This window comes from Carlito syrichta, unplaced genomic scaffold (genome assembly GCF_000164805.1).
Source record: "Carlito syrichta isolate Samal-C Ts95f unplaced genomic scaffold, Tarsius_syrichta-2.0.1 Scaffold305210, whole genome shotgun sequence".
In the NCBI taxonomy this organism is placed as follows: Eukaryota; Metazoa; Chordata; class Mammalia; order Primates; family Tarsiidae; genus Carlito; species Carlito syrichta.
In genome coordinates, this window is record NW_007249306.1 from 80,037 (window position 1) to 94,030 (window position 13,994).

The following is a 13,994-nucleotide window of genomic DNA, read 5'->3' on the forward strand; positions in this document are numbered from 1 at the left end:
CCGCCCCGGGATGCCCCCCGCCCCCCGCACGCCCCAAGAAAGACAGGAAGAGCAGTTCTTCAGCTTTCCTCGCCATTGCCGGCTGTCCCTCGCCGACCTGTCATTGCTCTTGAAGGGTTCCCCATTCGTGCACACCTCCCAAGTGGCAGCCTCACTCAGCCCGCCTTCTCCATGTCCCCGGCACCCTTTTTGTAACGGACTATTTAATTTCTATTATTACCTCTTTTCCCCCACCCCGGGACTGTGATGGATCTAGGGTTGCTGGCAAAGAGGAACTGAGATGCATGAGTTGAGGAAGGGGACAGGCAGTGATCGTCCTGTCTGTCGAATGGGATTATCCACCGTCCTCCTCGTATCCACCTTAGAGGTGGAGTGGGGGAGGAACCATCCTGAGAATCCTGAAGGGATGAGACAGCATGGCAGATCCGCCTGGATTAAATAGTATCTCTTATTCCTGGGGTCAGGACACCTAACAAAGCAGGGAGGGGCATCGGCCACGCGCAGAGCGGTCCTCTGTTGGGGGTGTGTGTGTGTGTGTGTATGTGTATGTATGTATGTATCTGTCTGTATCTGTAGAACAGAGATGGTGTCTAATGTGGCCAGAGCATATAACTAGAGTGCAAGGCATAAAGTCACTTGCATCGTGACTATAAGCACTTAGGTGAAGTAACCCAGAAGCCTAAAGACCATGATACACAAGTCCCTCTGGGATTTCAGAAATGATCCTTTCTCTTTTCTGGTTTGCTGAGTTTTAAAAGTAATTTTTTTTGTGTGAGTAGTAGTGATGAGGGAAATTGTATTCTCTTTTTCGAGAGGGAACAATATACCTTTTGTTTTGGTTGTATTGGATTCATTCCTGCTTCAGTTTCAGTGCAGGATTCACAGACCCATAACAATAACGAGAAAATAGCTCTGCAAAAATGATTTGTAATAGAACTACACAGAAATGCACAACTATTTTATCTGCAGGCATGGATTCTCCTATAAACAACCAATTCAAATTTATTCAAAAGAGCAATGTTTTGCATTAGAGGCTTCTGTTGACATTTTCAAGAATTAGGACCTTTTGCTGAAATATCAGAGAATAACTATCTCCTTAACGTGTGAAGTTTAGATGTAGCTCCAATCTGTGGGTTAAGATCACCCATTTTTAAAACAATGTACAATTTTACAGTTCAGATGATACCGGTAAATATATTGGCGGTTAAAAAAAATGCTCATGTGGGCACATAAGTTTACATTCCCTGTTTTAAATCACAGAACGTGGATTCTTAATGTAAATGTAAAGTTGTCCTTAGGTGAACAATGTAAAAATAATTGTTCATACATTCTGGCTTGGTGTCTTTACCAGTTAATATGGAAGAGCCTGTTTATTCTGTGGCTACTTTGCCTTGCCTTTTTTTTTTTCCTAGTGCTATGGTATGGTAAATGATTTTTTATTGTAAGTACACACATCCACTCATCGTTTCAGAAATTTGTTTTACAGAACTGTGGGTAATTGATTCAAAATAGGAAATGTTACTTTTGCATTTGTTTGGGTGGGATCCATATGTGAAATGTAAAATGTGAAATTTGGTTTATAGAAAAAAGTTTTATTGATTAATCCTCTTTAAGGTGGGTACACTGCTGCGTTTTTCTTATACTTTTTTTGTAGACTTCATATTGTTGGTTTTCCAAGGTTGGATTCAACATTTTATGACATAACATTTTGATGGTTAGTTACTTCAGATGATAATCTATTTTGATTATCAGGCTTCTGTGAAATAACACTTCTCCTTGAATATGTAAATTTCTGCTCAATGAGTGGAAAGTATATGTATATTAAATGGGAAACATTATCAAATGATTTGTCATATTTGCAAAAATTAGATAATACAGAGCTTATGAAACCATGACTTGACTCGAAATTTTGTTAGAACTTCATCTCAGTAGCCTTTCTTTTTTTTTTTTTTGAGTTGGAGTCTCACTGTTGCCCAGACTGGAGTGCAATGGCCGCTCCCGGCCACCACAGCCTCGACCTGCTGGGCTCTGGTGATCCTTCCGCCTCAGCCTTCCAAGTAGCTGGAACTACAGGTGCACACTACCACGCCCGGCTAATTTTTTTGATTTATTGTAGAGAGGAGGTCTCACCTGCCCAGGCGGGTCTTGAACCTATGGGCTCAGGCAATCCACTCACCTCAGCCTCCCAAAGGCGCAGGATTACAGGCTGAGCCACCAAGCCCGGCTTCAGTAGCCTTTTTTTAACTCATTCTTTGATGCAGAAAAGGGATTACCTTTGAGGAAGTATTTGTGCTCCTTAAGATTCTCTTTCTATAAAGTATGTATAGTAGTATTTACAATATATGTACATGTATATGGAAATAAATATTCAGATCATTATTATCATGGCATGCCATTACACTTGTTTACAGTTAACTTCATTAGTGTGACCTGGCTTTTGTTGTATAACAAATTGCTATGTACAAATAAAGCCATACTTGTGGTTTTGTTTGTAATAATAGGATGATGTGACTGCTTTCTTAATTGAGATTTCAGAATGCAACTTCAAAGAAGTAGGTTGAGTTTAAGTCTTAACTGTGTCATTTTTGAGGTTTATAGAATTTGTAGCGTGTATTCAGAAATACTGCTTAGTTTTCTAAAACTTCAAAATGAAAGAGGATAATGGTAGTGGAGTTGAAAAGCATTCACGTAGAGTACCTAAAAAAATTATTTCATCTAGCAAAACAGGTACTATTTCATTTGGACTGTTTTTGTACTAAAACAATGGGAAGTATAGGGACATCTTAGTAATGCCGTTTGTTAGAAATCAGAATAATTTGATTTTATTGCTTTATATTATATTTTTAAAAAAACATTACATAGCTACAAGGTAAAAGACTGATGCCAGTAAATAGAAGAATTACTAGCTCAACTTTCTCTCTGATGATCATCTCCCCCCTGTCTGATATTTCTCTCTGCAGTGGTGCTCTACAGACCTTGTTCCAAATGAAGGCTTTTCTTAATTTCTCTTTGCCTGTCTCCTGCCTGGGGAATTTTTTCCTCACCCTAACATTCCCTACTGGTTGTAGAACTTTGCTATGTGTTAGTTAAACATATTTGGAGAAAATTAAACTGTTATAATGAGTGTGTGTGGCTTTGTTACATTTCTTGAACTACCCTCTCCTCCCATCTCCAAGTATTTTGTGATGGGACTTTTACCTTAATGCAAACTGATCTTAATGGTAGAAATTTTAGATACCACAACAGTTTGTTGAGGGGCAAATTTTCTGGAAGAGTTTTGCAGAGTCTCTAAAAAGCATTGTTGTACTTTGTGTAAGGTTGCTTTTGTCTATAGGGAATGAGCTGTTTTTCCATGTGTATTACCAGCTTAAATACTCTGTGTAAACAAAGTACATATAAGAAAATTCTGAAAAGATATCTAAGACCATATAAACAAGAAGGTGCTAGTTAAGTGAAAATTCGGTAAATAACAATTCAAACTAGTATTTCTAGCTGAGTGAGATTGGTAATATGACTTAAAAAGAAAACAAAAATATCCTACATTGGTAATAACTGTCAGTTTGCGTCTTGAAATGGAATAGTAAATAATGCCATTCCTTTGTGGTGTACCAAAAAGAGCTCATTGTGAATTTATTTTACTGACTTTTTTGCTACCATCCGTTGACTTTTTCCATGTATACTGAAACCTCAATTAAATCAGTATCATTACATTTATTGTGATTAAACACCAGTGTTTGGTGGCTAAAGTTTAACATCAGAACCGGATGTAACGAAAGGGATCCACTAATCTAATTAAAACTGTAAACAACATGGTTCTAACATGGTTAATATAAAGAGAACAAATTCTTTTCTGGACTTAGTGAATAGTATGCAAATTCATGCTGTTAATTACAAGTTAGGTCAATCTATTCATTAATATTTCCTTTCAGTACTGTTATGAAGTAAACATAACACAAGTGCATTGTTGTAAAAACATTCTGTAAATTTAAGACTTAAGGCAACAATTGAGACTGGGATCCAGGGGAATTCCAGTGATTCTAAAATGCTGTCAGTAGGAATCAACAATTAAAAAAATAATAGTCTTTTTGAACAGTGTGGGACAGAACCCTTTAAAAGGGCAATATACTTTAAGGTATTCATTTAAAATATGAAAAATTAACTTCTTACAATCTGGTTAATGGGGTTTACTTTAAGATTTGTTTGTTAAAAAATTGGCATTTTAAAATTTATTTGTTTCTTTATTACTTGTTTTTATTGGTAATTTGAGAGATATGAAATATGACCTTGATATAACATGCATTTATAACGTTTATAATTGGCCTCGTATACTTTTCCTTATCTTTTTTTGTGTCAGCCATGTGTAAAGTTGAAACTAATTATAAAACCAAATAAAGGATCCATTTAGAGTGACCTCATTGGAAATAGCATTTTTCCAGAGTTACTCTCCTTTAAGCAAATCTGGTTAAATGACCATTTTGAAAGTTGTGTGAAAACATATACTTCTAGAATTATGAAGAATGGTGAAGATAAATGATACAGAATTTTGATAATTACTAAAAAATCGTTTGTCAATTTTCTCAACAACTTTCTGGTGTGGTAGTCTTTTCATATTCAAGAGAGATATGGTGAGATCTTGAATTCCAACTTTCTGTAATTCCACTTTCGTATATTCTAACTTCAGAGGTTACTTTCCCTATACATGAATGGGCAGTAATTGCATCCACCATTCAGTTGTGAGGATCAGAGGATTATCAAATGGGATATGGGAAGGTAAGTGGTTTCACTTGGTCTACTTGCCTAGTAACGATCCAGTCACTGCTGACACAGAATTGCAAATGACAGTGTGTTATGTATTTTCAGATCACCTGAGAATAGTCAGAACCATTAATACTGAAAGCCATGAGTGCCTTGAGTCTAAAATAATAGCTTATAATGACATTTATTTTTATAGTTAAATAAATAAAGATAGAATAGATGAAATGGTCACAGGTAGGCACAGAATGCAGGTAAGTGTAAGCAGATTCTTTTATTTAGCAAATAAGTTCCTTTTGCTTGAAAATAATTTTGAAAATTGTCACTTCTTGTGATATATTTAAGATGTCATCACATTTTGTTTCCCTTTTTAAAAAACTAAATTACTAGATATATAAAATGATTTGGAGAAGAAGCTTTTATATTTCTGTGTTTAGCAGACATGTAAAATTCTGGTGATAAATGTTATAATCTGGTTTTACCTTGGCATAAAGTTCACTAAAGAAGAACTGTTAAACATTGTTTTCTATTCAGGTAAATATATACAGAATAATTGAAATAGCATACTCTCCTGCAAAGGAGTTTTATTTATTTTTATTTTGAAGGGTGCTATCCTAAGCCTCTTTATCTGAACTACAGATAGTGATCCACAGTATTGCTCTGATTTGAGGATTTTGTTAATTTCTAGAGAAAGCTCAGGTGAAAATATCAGCTGATGCTTCTTAGATGTTTCATCCCTATTTTTAATATAGTCATCAGTTGGGAATGATGTAGGCACCAAAACAGGATTTTGGTTGGAAATTAAATCCTTTGTACTCTTGACATATTCAGCATTTTAAATTCATTTTGTTTTACAATACTTCCATTTTCTATATGACGCCATCAATTATATTTCATATGAAAAGTCAAGTAGCAATTTTATATTTCTCCATGGTTAGGTGATCCAAATAATGGCTTAAATCAGATGGACTATCAGCATGAGGACCTAGATCAATTGCTGGGATCTTAAATCCTTTTTACCAAATGTGCACTAGATACTGGAAGCTTTAGATATTAAAAAATAAAAACCCTGAATGAGGAAGTGGCAGTAAATTATTAAAATGCCATGCTTTTGGAATTAAGGTGGATTCTTTTTGAGAACATCACAGAGAGGAATATAAGTGCATTTTTCTTCTTTTTATTTCCCTAATCCATGCTTTTGCTTCACAGCAAAATATACTCTGACTCTATTTTAAAAGATGGTCTGTTTGACTTTCTGTGAACTTCAATCTCTTGCATCTGGAAATTTTGTGTGTATCTGCAAATGAGTATAGCAACTAGATATGAGGGATTTATAATAACTGCTTTCAGATGATGGCATACTGCATTACAATGTTTGTTAGTTTCAGTTCAAAGAGAGAGAGTTTTATTTATATAGAACTAAATTAAATTATTTTTCAACATCTCTAAGATTCTTAAAGAGAGGCCTTCTACTGTGACTTTATTGTCCTAGTTTTCCTTTTGTTGGGAAGAGTTACTAGTTCTTATTTACAATGTTTAGTTGTTTCTATGTAACATTAGACTGTTTTGAAAATTCTAGTATTTCAGTGTCTAACTCATTCCTCTCAGATTGCTGCGTGTATGGGGGCGGCCAAAAAAACCTGGAATTTATTTATAAAAAATAGTGTATTTATTTTTGCATGTTTAAACTTGTCTTGTCACCTTCAAAGTACTCTCCATACATCTATGAAGAAGCTTTTTTCACTGCTCAAAACAGTTTTTGAACTCGTCCATTTGGATGCCTTTTAGTGCTTCTGTCATTTTTTGTTTCACATCTTCCATTGGCAGAATGTTTTTCTTTGAGGACTTTTTCATCTGGAGAAACAAAAAAATAAGTCGCTTGCAGTAAGATCAAGTAAATAGGGAGATTGAGGTATGGGGGTCATGCTGTTTTTGATCAAAAACTGCTGAACACTCAGCACAGTGTGGGCAGGTTGTTTGTGTAAATAGTCCATCACAAAATGAGCTAATGCGTCCAGAGAATCCCTCAGAAAAATTCACTGATGCCGAAGGAAGCCTCTCACAACAATGCTAGCTGATACACTAATGCTAATAGGTTCCTAGAACACTTACCTCGTGGGGGAAGCCTGTACTACAAAGGACCCACCTTCCAAAAGATAATTTTGTTTTTTTGGGGGTTCCCCTCGTACTTGGAAGTTGCATAAAATTATTTATTAATATGCTTATTTAGTTTTAGTTTGGAAAATATGGTCATTGGACCATTGATCCCTAGCCCAATGCCTTGCTTATTATGTATTGGGTAAATTCTTGTTGAATGATTTGGGCATCGCAAATTTTCTTGTGCTTCCTGTAGCAATAAATGGAGGCAAGTAATGTGTTTATTTGGAGTATTATATTAAGTCTGATTGTTTGTAAATGGTTCTATATGGTGACTGGTAAATTGGAATGCTTCTTTCTCTAGCCCAATCAGGGAATGAGAAGAAGACATTAATAAGAATATGAGAAGGAGGCATTAATAAGGCAACACAATTAGATTGAGAGCAGTTTTATTTGGTCATTTGAACTGATTTTATGCCTGCTGAATTTAAAAGGCTAAATTCTTTTCAATTTAGCTTATTAGCTTGAACTTAAAAGCTTTCAGTTTTTTGTTGTATTTCTCTTTAGGCTGATCTATTTTTTGACAGGTGAGAAAAGATTTGTTAATTATTCAGTGATTGATTATTGGGTGATTTGTGTATTTTAGTTATTGACCAGAATTGGACTTGGAGAGAAAATGGCCTGTCAAATTTCATGGAAAAATAAAACAAAATGAAAAAAAAACTACTTTCTTTGTTTATATGCAGTTTATCATTTTTGATAATGCTTTTGTAATCCAGAAATGCAGCCTTCTCCAGCATGATCTCTTGCCCTTCTCTGGCCCCCAAAATGTTATTGGATGATATTCAGTGAAAAGATACATGGACTATGAGAAGTTTAAAAAAATGGTGGCACTAAGTCTGCTGACTCCTAGTGTTCTTGTAAGTAGGCTTTGAGCCATTCGTTGACATTTGTTTTTAAACATCTTGGAAACTATGCTTTTTAAAATCAAATTAAATTAAAAGTACAATACATTCTCTCTCTCTCTTTTTTTTGAGTTGGAGTCTCACTCTGTCACCCAGCTGGAGTACAGTGGCATGCTCATGGCCACCCCAGCATTGACTTGCTGGGCTCTGGTGATACTTCCGCCTCAGCCTTCCAAGTAGTCGGAGCTACAGGTGCGTGCAACCATGTCCGGCTTATTTTTGATTTATTGTAGAGATGAGGTCTTGCCAGGTTGCCCGGGCTGGTCTCGAACTCGTGACTTCAGGCAATCCACTTGCCTCGACCTCCCAAAGTGCTGGGATTACAGCCTGAGCCACAGAGTCTGACCTACATTCTTTTAAAATGACAGAACCTGAGTAAAGCTTTCAAGTTTGTTATTTTTTATTTGCTTTTTACAAAGGACATTCGTTTAAAAAATGGTACATTTGGCATTGTTGGTTCATGTATGTTTAATGTTATTAAAGTATACACATACTTTCTCTGTGTGGGCCTAGTTATTGGGATAACAATAGTCCTGTCAGCTCTGATGCCATCTTCTCTGGTATCTGCATCTCCTGACACCTTCACTTGGAGTAAAGGAACTGAGCCTCTTCCTTTTCAAGACACTTTTATAAGAGCATGTGACTGTGATGATTTGTTTACTTGTCTACCTGTCTTTCTTAAGAAGTGGGAAGCCCTGGGGAGAGGAGTTCCGTTTATCTTTGTATTTAGGGCTAGCACAGGGCCTGCTATAGAATAGGCATTTGATACATGATTGTTAAAGAAATAACATAAATGATAAGGTGGATTTAAAGTTCTAAATTATAGGGCACTTTTATTTTGAATTTTTGTAAATCTTAAATCATTATCAGCTCACAAACATCTGAGTTTCTTGATTTTTAAATACCAATCCTTGTAGAAGTATGTTTTCACATGAATTTTTGAATACTCTATTAAGTGGGATTATATGGTATTTGCTCAATAGCCACCCTGTGGAAGTATAACTGGCAAGAGTGGTTTTCCCACGGGGAGTGGTTGGTTTTCAGTGGATTGGTATCAGTCAAAAGGTATGTAGGTTGATTTTTCTGAAAGGTGACTGATTGTTTCTCAGGAAGACTGGTAATGATACTCAGTTGCAGGAGAACTGTGTTGTAAGCATCTGGGAGGCCCACATTAGACCTCACAATGTGAAAATCCAAATGAATAAAAATTTATAAGATTTGAAATTAGAACAGAGATGTAAAACATACTGGACACCCAGATAGGAGATGACTACTGTGTATATTCCAGTAAAAAAATCTTCAGGTCTAGCACATATGTACAGGCTGCTCATGAGTCAGTTCTCCTGATGGCATGTCTGCATGGTGAGTGTTTTTAGAAAAGCTCAGGTCTGGAATCCACACCAACTGGGAGACAATATAGCGAGGTACCTGTTGTCAGTCTACCCTTACAGATGACTGCTGAACCTACACTAGCTCAGACTTAGTCCCATGGCTTCTGATTGAAGTAGGCCAGCTGAGGCTTTCTAAGCTCTGTTTTATTGTTCTGTAGCAATATTTCCAGTCTCTTAGATGGGCCAAGATTGATGTTTTCTCCCTAGTTCAGAAATATTTAAAGGAGTTGAAGACTAGGGAAACTATAGTTTCCTACATAAAATCTCATTTTCAACTTCTGTCAGTTTGCGTTCAGCAACCAGGGGAAATATGAGTTGCCTTCACCTCTGGTCAGAATTATCCCTAAGTACTCTGTCTCATTCCACATGCCTTTCTGGAAATGGCTGTGTTAAATTTTGGAGTATGTTTAAGAAAAAAAATCTCCAAGGTGATTAAGGGACTTTAAATTATGACAGGAACTGAGAGATTATTCAGTCTAAATAAAAAAGACTGGTGATTTAACTATAGGTTTCAAGTATTAGAAAGTCTCTTTCTACAGTGAAGCACACTCAGATGTGGTCCATCACCCCTATCAACTGAAGAAGAGAAGACAATATTTGGAAACAAGAAAATTAGGTGAAAAAATTAAAAATTTTTTTAACTCGTCAGGGGTATTTAACATGTGAATGGATTATGGGCATCTTTTGAATGGAGAGAATAAATGATTCTCATTTATTTTTGTTGTAAATGTGAAAGAATAAATGTGCAAGAATAATCTACCTAAATTTATTATATTTTGAAGTTGGAAGGAACTTTGGAGATATAACTTTCTGTCTATCCCAGAACCAGTCCTCTGTACTAGGGAGAAGAATTGGAGGATCTAGGGGAAACCTTTTTTCTCTAATACTTGCTCATGTTTGAATTTATGCATAATAAACAAATCAGACTCCTAGAATTAGAAGGTGCACCAGACTTCTAGTTCAGGCCATCCTCAATGAGAAACTCCCTGTCTAGCCTCCCTGATGGATGCCATTGTATGTACACATCCATTAAGAGGGAGTTCCCTATTCCAAGGACTTTTCACACCATCCTGGTCATCTATGCAAGGAATTTTTCTTATGCTTAATCATACTCTAATGCTCCGAATACACATTCCTTTTTCTTAGCATTGTCCTATAGAGTTCCACAGAATTAGCTTTATCTGTTTTCCACGAGAGAGTTCATTTGATATTAAGAACAGCTTTCTTGTTCATAAGTTGTCTAGCTTTTCCTCACATAGAGTAGTTTCTAGGTCCTTGTTCATCCTAGAAGTATTCCTTTTAACAAAACTCAGGTTGTTGGAGTCCCTTGAAAATGGAGACGTGAACAAAAGTTCATTTTGACTAACCTTTTGCTTTGCAACCTTCAGCACCTTGTGCTCAGTTTTTTTTTAGTATTCTTGCCTTGCCCTTTTGTGTCCTCATGCTTCCCTGTAAAGCTACCTGGAGCTCAAAAGTCTTATAGGTGGGCCCTAGCATCTTGTGATATACTTTGGGTGAATGAGACTTGCCACTGTCATGATGCTCTTAGTTGTCATGCCTTTCCCATGGAAATTCCCTTTTACTTGTATCTTTACCCAGGCCCTTTGCAGCTTCAAAGTGTCAAATCAGTAGGAGCCTTACAGAAAACCTAGATAGCAGATACATTTTAACTGTGACTTTCTAAAGGTATTGCTTTCACTTTTCTTTTATAACACAGACGAGTAATAAAGACAGGATGAAAGCATGGTACCATGGTGGTGTTAGTGGGGTAATTGAGAGACAGACTTGTTTACTTTTTCCTTGTTTACTTTTCAAGTCATGGCATGGCCCAAAGGCAACTCAGTAACTCCCTTGACCAGAGCCAAACTTGCCTCTTCTGCCTGCTGTTACTTGTGCCCAGTCTTTGAAGGTTGTTGATAAACAGCTCCTAAGGCCATTGAATTTGGCTCACCCAGTAGATTCGATTGTAACTTGACAACTAGTTTAAGTTTCACTGAAACCTGGAGGAGGCCTGTGCCTTCCAACTATGGTGTCACGGCACAGTGCTGTGTTAACACTCGGCTGTGAGTTATTAACAGCTAATGATAGCAACGTACAGAAGTTTGCAAATGACTTATTTTAAAATACCTATAGGTAAACTAGGCTGGGTTCAGTTCAACCCTTAAAATGTTTCTTTCACTTGCATTCTGACTTGAAGGGATGGAGCTGCAGCTGTCATGGTGGGCATTTTCTATAACTTGCAGTCTGCTTGATCTTATTTTAATCACAGTGGAAAGTAAAGTGTATTTCCCTAAACATTTTTTTTTTTTGAGTTGGAGTCTCACTCTGTCACCCAGGCTGGAGTGCAGTGGCACATTCACGGCTACCCCAGTGTCGACCTGCTGAACTTGGTCGATCCTTCTGCCTCAGTGTTCCAAGTAGTCAGAACTACAGGTGTGAGCTACCATACCCGGCAACTTTTTGATTTATTGTAGAGACGAGGTCTCACCAAGTTGCCCGGACTGGTGTCAAATCCATGAACACCTTTGATGGCAGTTCATTAGAATCTGGATTCATGGCTGGGTGCGGTGACTCAGCCATGTAATCCCAGCACTTTGGGAGGCCGAGGCGAGATGATTGTCTTAGTCCAAGGGTTCAAGATCAGCCTGGGCAACATAGTAAGACCTCGTCTCTACAATAAATAAAAAAATTAGCCAGGCGTGGTAGCATGCACTTGTAGTTCCCACTACTTGGAAGGCTGAGGTGGAAGGATCGCTGGAGCCCAGCAGGTCAGTGCTGGGGTAGCTGTGAGTGTGCCACTGTAATTCAGCCTGGGTGATGGACTCCAACTCAAGGAAAAAAGAATCTGGATTCATTCATAATAGTGTTTTGTGCAAGTGAATGTCATGTTCTCTGTATCTCTGGAGGAAAAAAAGGGTTGAGACCTGTGATGGGAGAATATGTCTTTGCTAGCCAGTTCTGTAAATTGAATAGATCTTGAAACATTTAGGTAGGCACCTTTGGGTGATTTCAAAGTGCTTTATGAAACCTTCTCTCCTTAAACATCTCCCAGGGGCTGACATGCCAGAACTTCCATAATTATTTATTTAGGATAAGATTGACCTTTTTTGATTGACGTTTCAAAAGTAACTGGCCCTTAAAACTGATTTTTTTTTTTTGTTATTTTATGTATTCATTTATACATGGTCATTATAGATGGAACTTGTTCACTTTAGAATTAAACATTAAAGAGATGATTACTGGCCCAGCTCAGTGGCTTGGCCTGTAATCCCAGCACTTTGGGAGGCCGAGGCAAATGGATTGCCTGAGTCCGTGGGTTTGAGACCAGCCTGAGCAACTTGGCGAGAGTTCGTCTCTACGATAAATCAAAAATTAGCTGGGCATGGTAGCTTAAACCTGAGGCGAAAGGATCGCCGGCTGAGGCGAAAGGATCGCCGGAGCCCAGCAGATTGATGCTGGGGTGGCCATGAGGCCATGAGCATGCCACTGCACTCCAGCCTGGGCGATAGAGTGAGACTCCAACTCGAAATAAAATAAAAATAATAAAGAGATGATTACTTTAAAAGAACCATAATTTCCTGAATTGACTAATTTAAATTTTCTTCTCTTGTGGTAGTGTTGAATTTAGGGAAAATCTTGTTATTTAGGAGCATTTTTTGAGAGTGAACTTTCATGCCTCTTTTTAGATCTATATCCCATCCTTTTGAAAGTATCACTCAGCCGGGCTCAGTGGCTCACCTGTAATCCTGTGTTTTGGGAGGCTGAGGTGAGTAGATTGAGCCCACGAGTTCGAGGCCTGCCTGGGCAACTTGGCGAGACCTCATCTCTACAGTAAATAATAAAAAAAAAAAATTAGCCGGGCGTGGTAGCGCGTACCTGTAGTTCCGGCTACTTGGAAGGCTGTGGCGGAAGGATCGCCGGAGCCCAGCAGGTCGAGGCTGTGGTGGCCGGGAGTGGCCACTGCACTCCAGTCTGGGTGACAGAGTGAGACTCCAGCTCAAAAAAAAAAAAAAGTATCACTCAATTTTCTATACTGCCTCCTTCATGATATAAATTCCCAGTTGGTGAATAGATGAATTGGTTGAGTGTAAAATGACTGTTGAAAAGATATTTCTTTGACTTATCAAACCCTTCATCTACTCATCTATCCTTCCATCTTGTCCAAGTATGTGTCAGAATTTAGTGTCCATTGCTTGCCTGGCTCTGCACTGCATTCTTAGGACCTAACATAAAGTAGGCAATCTGACGGTTACTGTTCAGCCTCGGAGGAAAAAGGAAATCACAGGAAATTATAATTATTCTAGTAGGAGAAGATGCTACAGGCTGTGGGAGTTTAGAAATGAGAGTGATTAACTGTCTTCATAGACTGTCCTTTAATTTTTGGCAAAAATAAAAGTAACCGATGTTAATCTTTGGGAGCTTATAGTATATACAATGTATATTTATAACAATATTAATTTGAGAGGACTGTTAGAACCTTGAGCTTATTTTAAAATGATGATGACATAAGAGATGCTTCAAATGGAGGGATGAGCATTTATATCTGAAATTCTGTAGCAAATATAATTAACTCATCTGTGAGCAGAATATATGCAGTGGAATCACAGGCTATGGCTGGGCACGGTGGCTCAGCCTGTAATCCCAGCACTTTGGGAGGCCGAGGTGAGAGGATTGCCTGAGTCCCTGGGTTTGACATCAGCCTGAGCAACTTGATGAGACCTCTCTCTAAAACAAACAAACAAACAAACAAACAAAAAACTAGCCAGATGTGGTGGCATTTGTCTGTAGT

General features: G+C 37.7%; 1 protein-coding gene across 6 annotated transcripts in view; it reads left to right on the plus strand.

Moving 5' to 3' along the window:
- PPP3CA (protein phosphatase 3 catalytic subunit alpha) overlaps positions 1 to 13,994 on the plus strand; it is a 324,678-nt gene that overhangs the window by 1,052 nt on the left and 309,632 nt on the right. The window lies entirely within an intron of this gene.